We start from the raw sequence: 9682 nt of genomic DNA on the forward strand, positions 1-9682 counted from the left end.
GCCAACACCTTGTGCTTTTCCTCCAATTTCTCAGAGACAAATAGAAATAATCCAGTTTTTACATGATTATTTGACTATCTTCATCAGTAAAGACAAACAGACTTAACATTTTAATGTTTAAAACTCATGATGTTTCAAATATTAGGGGATAATTATGCTGAAATTATATGACCACTATCTTTTACAGTTTTAAGTCTTTCCAAAATCTAATAAATGTGAAATTATTCCTGAATCAAATTACTTTTTTTTTCCTATATGAGGTTGAACTGTGTTTGAACCACTTCTGGTGCTTTTTAAAAGGGGAGAAAATAACCTGGAAGCAATGAGATGGCACACTGGAGCTTCATGGTTTCTCCCCAGCGTGCGTCTGTAAAGCATTTTAACCATTTTCCATAAACAAATTAGTCTAATTGGCTGTTTTAAAGCCGTGTTTGCACTAGTAATTCCTCTGTGGAATTCACACGAGCACAAGAATCTAATTTACCTTTCAAGTTCTGAGAAATGTCAAGTGATGGCAGCGATTAATGACAGCGTGGAACAAACCACAGCTGGTTTCATATTTACATGTAAAATAAAACATGCTTCAATTCTCGTAATGTGTGGATAAGTCTGCAAGGTGACAATGAGGTTGGTATGAAATACGAAATCTTGAACCGTTCCATTAAGTAACACCACTTCTTTTTCTTTTATCATTTTATTTATTCTGTTGATGAAATTTTTGCATTTGTATTTTATTCAGTTTTATTAATTTATAATATTAAAATTTTATTGGTTATTTTATTAACTTTATTATTATTTCTTCTTTTTTTTTGTTTATTTATTTTTTTGTTTATTTTATGTATTTTTATTTATTCCTCCTTTCTGCTATTATTTTACTTATTTTTGTTTAATTCATTTTTATTTATTTATATTATCACATTACTGTCACATTCACCCATTCACACACACATTCACACACTGATGGTGGAAGCTGCTATGCAAGGCATTCAACCACGACCCATCAGGAGCAATTAAAGGTTCAGTGTCTTGCCCAAAGACACCTCGACAAGAATTCAGCGTGGCCGGGGATCGAACTGGCAACCTTCGGGTTACAAGACGACCGCGCTACCTTGCCGAGCCAAGCCGCCGCTTTATTATTATTATTTTATTATTATTCTTTGTTTAGCTTCTATCTTCATATCTATTCTTTTACTTGTTTTCATTTGTATTTTATTGATTTTAATCTATTCTATTACATTGTTTTTGTTGTTGTTGTTACCTGCTTTTTTTATTCTTAGACAGCTTCCTGGGTAAATGTTTATCCACCGACAGAAAAGGTCATAAAAATACTTGAAAAAAATGTGTCAAAATATCCACTAGATGGCACTAACGTACAGGAAAATATCTGATGAGAGCAGCCTCTGTTTCAGGTCTTCAGACCATACAGAAACGTTTACATTTGGCTCATTTCCTGTTTAAAAAAAACCTTGTGGCAGTTTAAATGCATATGCTTCAGGTAGTTCATCTTGTGATGTCTCGTACCAAAGTGGAAGCATTAACACTTACACACAGCCACAGGAATGAGTCATAAGGACGTTTTTCACAGCAGGAAAGGAAAGATGTTCATGCATGTCTTCTGCAATATGAGAGAGTTTAGTGTGGCTACATTCCTGGAAAATATATATCTGGTAATGAAATTATTTCTCACTATAAGTGAGCAGCAAGAACGTAAGCATGAAGGGAGAAACAGCATTAGCACACGTGGAGGTGCTCAGCACTTTCTTTTCAGCTCTCCCTTTCTGTCTAATAAGTTCACTCAGCCACGTGGCACTGCACCCACAGGGCCTGGGAAAGAAGAGTAGGAGGAGGGGGGCAAGAGAGGAGGTGCAGAAAGGGATGGAGGGAGAGGGGGGATGGCTTGAAGGATGGATCCAGGCTCCACCGGCTCAAGCAGCGCGTGTCCAGGAGGGAAGAGCCTTGGCTGGGGCAGATAACTCACCAGTACCTCCCTACGGTCCAGCAGGACCCTAACCCTGTATTGCAACACCTTGTCTACCTGGCAAACCGTCCTCTATTAACTTTTATTTCCCCTACCTATCTTTCTCTTTCTTTTATTTTATTTTATTTTATTTTTATTTTTTTGCACATTATTTATTTCACTCACATCACTTTATGCATACATGCATACCTCTGTGAATACTGTACCTGCAAGCACGTTTGCTTTTACAGTCGTCTGGTGTACTTGCGTGGGAGATGTAATGATCATGCAAACTGCTCCCCTGACAGAGTCTGAGCTCATGTGCTCATTTAAGCAGTTTGGCAGATGGTTAAATTTATTTGTGAGTTGCTATATTCTGGAATGAATACTGTCTGATATTCACAAACAGTAAGTATGTAGAAGTTGATCCAAATCTACTTTATTATAAATAGACCGTTACTCCTGTCCTTGGATGCAGATAACATAACTTGTCAGGGTGAATCCAGTTCCATTACTTGGCATTAGCATCTATGCATGTGGTTGCGTGTCTGGACCTTACAAAAGTAAATACTGCAGCTGAAAATACAAAATCTGAACCCCTTTGTAATTCTTTCGCTCCAAAGCAGACCACATTCATTAAAGTCCTGCAGGAATCAGACCACAAAAAGACAGAATAGGAAGACAAAAAAGAAGAGGGAACAGGATATTAAACCACACCCTACAGGCAGCAGAGCCAGACAAAAAGACAGACTGAGCTGTGGTATGGTTCAGCTGCTGCTCCTTTTCTCTTTTTTGTAAACCTTGGAGCTTCCTTTGATGCATCACAATCTTGAATCTATCCAACATTTCTTACCTGTTTCTGTCGTTTGATTCATATCAATAGCTTGCAAATTAAATCTTACATTTTATGTCAAATGTTTCTAAAACTACAAGAAAAAATGTATCACAAATCACGTATAAATGAAGTAAAAAGGGTAATATGTTTCAGCAGGGGTTAACAGGACACAGTCCTCTCTCTTGGTTTAACTTAACTTTAAATCTATGCACTGCCTAACAATAAAACCCCAACTTTAAAGAAGAGAATGATCACTGTGATCCAGCTCCCGAGTCTCATTGTATGTTATTCTTTAAGTGCTAGTGAAGGTTAAATAGCTTCCCAGTCAGAGCGGAATGCAGTATCAAAAATGAAAGAGAGGTGGCGCTTGAGTTAGACAAGACAAGGGGAAAAGAAGGAGAAAGGTTGGAAGAAAAGAGGGAGGGTAGAATGTTAGGGAGGAGGGGATTCAGAGAGAAACCATGGGAGCCAGAGGGACCTCTAGACATGCAAGCTGGCCTGGAGCTGCTCAGACAACACTCATGTATGTGCTGTAGAGGTTTGTGGTTTACAAACTTTGTATTAGGTCATGCATCACACCATATGTATTAAGGACGGCTGTATATTATCAAATTTTGCACTTCTACATATACAGAGCTCTCAGAGCTTGTACAAATACATACTCACACTGTGCTTGTGTTACTCCACAAGGGGGCCTGTGAATGTTCAAGATGGCACATCTTGTTTTAAAGCAGCACACAAGAGTCAGTGCTGCCTCTGCTTATGACACCAGGTAGCCTCTACTTGAATAAGTTACACAGATGAAGATATTTACAGTGCATTCATTAGTAGGCACTGAAAGCAATTTAAACAAATCGTTTACTTAGCCTAAGCTGCTGTAAGTGTGTGTTTTTTTTCCTGTTTTACCCACTTAATCTTGTTTCTATTCATTTAATCCTAAGTGATTTCAATCTTCAGCTAAAGTGGCCTGATAATCTCAGAGGACTTCAAACACCACTGAGAACCTTGAATGCTCCGTCAAGTTACCCAAATGAAAGCTCGTTTTCAAGGCTACAGGAAGTAATGAAACATAATGGCGTGATATTCTTTTCCAAATTGTTTGTGCTCTTGGAATAAAAGCATATACAGTCAGAACTGCCAAGTGAGTAATGCTGCTTGGACTTGTTCAAACGTTCCATCGTGGACCTGGAACACTTGATGGCAGGTCAATTTACATAAAATAAAACTGCCAGCACGCAGCCTCCTAGCATTAAATATGATGGTTGTTTACCATTAAGTCAATGCCTGTTTAGCTTTCTGCATTTCCTGCTGCCAGCCATTTGTTTGAGACTGTGCATGGACTGGGAAATACTAATTATGTCATGTGCAAAGAGCCAACCAGGGGTCTGCGTTATCTGTTCAGTGACGACCATGATCCTCTCCTTTCTTCTATCTGCACCTGCCTTTGCATTATATGCAGCCTTAGTCTATAATTACTTCAACTGCAACTCAGTGTAATTACTTTAACTCCACATTAATCATGTTTGAGACCTTTTTGACAGCTCATTATGTTTCCAGTCATGTTCAGTATTGGATCTCAGCTGCTCAAGACTTGGGGTTTCTTCCTTTGTTGTTTTGTTTCATAATGCATAAATGCATTCAATAATAGACCAGTCTGCACACGGGTCTGCTTAGCACCTGGATTCTGCACTATTATAAAATGTGGTTTGGCGCCGTCTTCCTGAAATAAGCAACACCATCTTTAAAAGTAGACATCTGGATGGCAGGACATATTGTTCCAAAACCTGCATATAAATTATTATTTAGCATAGGTGTTGTTAAAGATTTGCAAGTTATATGTGCACTAATACAATCCCATATGATCAGGAATGTTCACTCCGAGCTGTCTCCTGATTTTTTCACTTTATTTCAGTCCATTAATAATCAGTCAATCAAAGCGTTATTTATTCAGCTCTTTTCATTAAAATAAATGCAGCACAATGTGCTTCACAAAATAAAAAGAATAATAAATAAAAGACTGCATGCAGACACACACGCCCCTATTCATTTAAGAGCAATGGGTGCAGTGAAGAAACACTAGAGACTGGATAAAAAAATAAAAGGAACACAAATAACATAAATAAGAAGAAATGAGAACATCAGGTTACTCAGCTGCTCTCAGGCCTTCAGGTAGGCTGTTCCACAGGCAGAAACAGCCTACCTACCAGCCACACCTCTGCCAAGCCCTCATCATTGTTTCCTGCCAGTGATTGTAGAAATTATTTTTGACTTAGAAGCTCTAATTGCAAAATTATCCTTATCTCTGCATAGATCCCTATCATAGATAGGGATCCATAGATCACCCCCAAGATCTAATCACTTGTTCCTCATTCCATTTCTGCAATTTCCTGAAAATTTAATCAAAATCCGTCCATAACTTTTTTGATCAGTTTGTATGCCGAACTGGAGCAAAATCAAGCATTTTCATTGTATTTCAAGATTGATTTTAAGGTTCTTTTAATGGTTTATAAATGTCTTAATTGTCTTGGGCCATCTTATTTATCTGACTTGCTTTTAAATTATGAGCCCTCGCAGACCCTGAGGTCCTCTGGTACTGGCCTTTGTTCCAAGATTAAGGACCAAAACCTACGGCGAGGCCTTTTTCCATCACTACGGCCCTGGTCTATGGACCAGCCTGCCAGGGAACCACAGGGCTGCAGTGACTGTTTATGCTTTTAAAAAGAGGCTCAAGACCTTTTTAGCTTAGCTTTTAACTGAATTTTATTTGCTCTGTATCTAATTTATCTTTTATTTTTATATTATTTCTTTTTATTAAAGCTTATTACTTTATTTCACATTATTATTTTATGAAATCCAAGTGTATTTATTTATTTATTTTATTTAATTTATATATTTTTTTTCTCTGTTTGTGCATGGGTGTAGATGTCTGTGTGTGAGAGAGATGATAACGAGTGTGTTCTTTAAATGGCTATGTTACTTCCTTTGCTGTGTGAAGGCTTGTTTTATTTTAATATGCATAACTTGGTTTTACCATGTAAAGTATTTTGTGTTCCCTTTGGAAAGAAAAGCACTTTCTAAATATAATTGATGTTTTAATAAATATTGGCCATTTCTGCTAAAAAAAAATCCACCTGAAATGCTTGCTGTTGACAAACATCTCTTTTTGGTTTCTGTATCTTTGAGTTGGTTATTTTGTGTGTAGGTAAGGAGGTTAATCCTCCTTATTGACTTTACAAAAATGCCTGGATTTACACTCGCAGGCCAGTGGATCCTCTATAACTCCACGGTGTCCACCAACAAGTGAAATCTGAAAATAAGCTTTAATGACAGCCCACCCAAGGGCATTTTTACAGGGTTCAACAACAGAAAGTTTAGTCTTTATCAAACACACTTCCTCCTCATGATTTAAGGAAAAAATGAATAAATCAGTGCTCCTAACTGTTAAATGAGTAGATTTATGCTGATCATATTTAATTCTGAACATAAATGGCAAGTAAGGTGTCCACAAGCAGCTCACATGGGCACAGGACACACAAATTCACTTTCTCCATCTTCATGTGTTGGCCGTTGACATGGCAACCCTTAATCATTGTCTAGACAGGTTCGCACAATTCAAATGAGGTCTCTAATAACAGAACATTGTTCAAACACCCTATAAATAGAGAGCTAAGAAGACGGGCCGTGACAGTAGACACTTAGGAAAAATAAAGCCCTTTTTTTGTCCAAGTTTCCTGACAACAGCAGCTAGAACACAGAGTTGTTTATGCTAAGCAGCAGACATTACCTAAGCAATTATTCCAACTCCCATTTTACTACAGTCTGTTTTGAATGTCAATGAGCAGAAAGTAAGACAGAAAAAGCTGAGTCATTAAAGGAAGGGTGTAGGGAATTGCCCTTTTAGAACTCTGCAAAGCCAGTAGCTTACATTTTTCAGGAGCAGTGCAACACTGAATATACGGCCCGAAAGGGCTTCATACAGTCACCTCACAGTACAAATCATTCCAGCACTTCAACATCCGACAAAAATTTTTCTTCGCTTCCTGTTTGGCCTCTAATTTGACTGCCATAAAGTGAATTAGTAGTACTGGCAACAAGTTTGCAAATTAGAGGTGGTTTCTTTCTCTGATCACAGTGGCTGTTAAACAGCTTTAATGTGAGCAGCTGGGATGTGACGCAATCTGAGGAAGGAAGAGACCAGGGTAACCAGGGCTGTCAAATGATTAAACATTTTAATCAGATTAATTACAGCTTACAAATTAATTAATCCTTATTAATCACCATTCACCACTATGCCTGAAATTTGCCCATTTTTACTGTATTGTATCAACAGAATGAACCGATGCTACAAATATTAAGAATTAAGTGAACATCAGATGTCCGAGGGTCAGTAATGGTCTTTGTTTTACAAGGTTTTCTTCACCTTTTTTTACATTAAATGATCACTTTAGTTGTAATATTAGTTCAATATTTCATCAAATCTGTGCCCCCCTTTTCCAGGTCAGTGCTCCTGCCTGGCCCCCCATCAGAACTTTTCTAGACCCGCCCCTGCATAGCTGAAGTATAAACCCTGTCTACCACCAGCCAACTGCTAAAACTCTGTCAACCATGAATCGGTAGTTTCCTCCTTCTCAGCTGAACGATAAACACATGCAACAAGAGAAAAAAGCCGATCAGCTGATCCCCGACAGCCATCATGATTCACGGAACAAGAGACGGACAGGAGACCAAACAGCCGCTAGACCAGCCATGCTCGTGCAAAATGAAGGAAACATTTGTTTTAAAAAAAGGTTTGAGTGTAAAAACACCTTTATCCTACACAGGAGCGACACCCATGTGCTGTTCCATCAATGTTCATTTTATTCTCAAATCCACCCATAGAGCCAGTCGGCCCATCTTTTTGCCTCCACGTCCCCCAATCATAACGGAGAAACGATGGATGTATGGGGCTTGTCCTGCTGTGCATACATTCATTGCATTAAAAATATTATCACAATTAATTTAATGAATTGGTTACCGCCGTTAACGTGTTTATTTTTGACAGCCTTAATCTAAACACAAGAAGATGAGCTATACTGTGTACAACTGTACGTGGATACACACTGTACATCATTTTCTTTAGTCAGATTGAGGAGCTTCCAACATTAAACTAATGTGAAAGCAAAATTAGTTCACAGGTTTTCACTGCACATTAGCACCACCTTGTATTAGTTTTAAAAGGTGTTTAGGTGTAGAAATAAAAGGAACAAATGTAGTGATGCTGCTAGGTTATGTAAACATAGCGATCCACAAAGGTTATCACAAGTCATCATGATGAAAGTCTGCACGTTTCATGGAAATCCATCCAAAATTCTTCTTGATATTTGTCCAAAGCCATAAAATAAAACTAATTTTCATATGTTTTAGTCTCAGGCGACCACAAACCACTGCTGAAAATTTCACAGTAATCGATCCAGCAGCTCCTGATGAGCATTTTATGCATTTTTCAATTAAGATATTTTTAAAAAGTTCCAGATGTTACTAGTGAAAAAGGCAGTAAAGGTATTTCCCTAATCTATTTGAAGATGGTGAATGGCGGGGATGTTCCTGACAGATAATATTTAACAAGGATTTACAATAAAAAAAAACAATGACACTCACCGTGACATTAAGGCTGCTTCAATAGTACATACAACAAACTGTCCTGAGAGTAGAAAGAGGCCCAAATGGTCCAAGCTGTACTTGCGTTTAGGTGTCACAATGTGTGCAACATATCTGAATTACAAAGTCCTGAAAGCTTCACAAGCCTATGAAGTACCATGTTAATCACATTTTTACATTAAACATTTGCTATCTGAGTGGGTCACTGTTAACCAACCTGTGTAACATCACCTGCTAATCAGACAAGCAGCAGCTTTACTGCAGACGCAAACTGATGTGTGAAGACATGAAGGATTAAGGACGGATTCACACCAGCCTTTTTGATACGAATCCAAGTTTGTTTGCTCGGAAAGTTCGCTTCCTTTGGGATATTGTGAATGCGTCGGACTCAGTCCGCCTACAAACGCAGGTCTCCGCCTGCTTCCAGCGGACCAAATACAGGAGGAGGGACTACAAAATAAAGTGCATTATGGGTTTAGCACACGGCATTGTGGGTAAACACAACCAAAACATACATGGTGTGGGGCGAGTGGCGGCTCTGCATGAGAGAAATGGCTCAGGGTCAGATGTGGAAGAATTGGAGCCACTAGGATCTGATGCAGCTCCATGTTATGCTGTTATGTGGCAGAAACCAAAGTCACCCTGCATTAACCAAAAGATGAACGAGTTTTTGTCTTCGTTGTGTATCTCGTTTTCTCCTTCAGTAATTCTTGGTGCAGCTCTGCCTCTGGTGGACAGATGAACCCGTTAATTAAAGGGTCTGATTCTTTTGAAAAGTGCAGCATGAACTCAATCTTGGTCCAGAAGAATATTATAGAAGAATATTAAACCCCTCCCCCAAAGTGGACTATCCTGGTGTGAATGCACCTTTAGAGTAAATTTTAGGCATAAACAGGCAAACAGTCGTTCAGAAAAATCTAACAATGCAGAGTTCGCAGAGCTAACGCTACATGCTGATCAAATGCTGATTTACTGCAAGTTAAACTCTGACGATATAATCCGATACGTGTCTTTTGCCCCTGATGGACACCTTTTTCACTACAGTAATTCTGACATATCCCATGGTAAAACCATTAGTTTTTTTTTTTTTTTTTTTGTTATACTTACACGCTATTAAAGGAGGATAAAAATCATATTTATATTTGTCCATTTTTACCTGTGTCAGGTACTTAAAGGTCAATGTATTGTTTCATTAGTTTTTAAATTTTCAGAATTATTACTTAGAAAAGAGCATTAATCATATGGTGTTTGCC

The sequence above is a fragment of the Melanotaenia boesemani genome, chromosome 23 (genome assembly GCF_017639745.1).
Source record: "Melanotaenia boesemani isolate fMelBoe1 chromosome 23, fMelBoe1.pri, whole genome shotgun sequence".
Taxonomy (NCBI): domain Eukaryota; kingdom Metazoa; phylum Chordata; class Actinopteri; order Atheriniformes; family Melanotaeniidae; genus Melanotaenia; species Melanotaenia boesemani.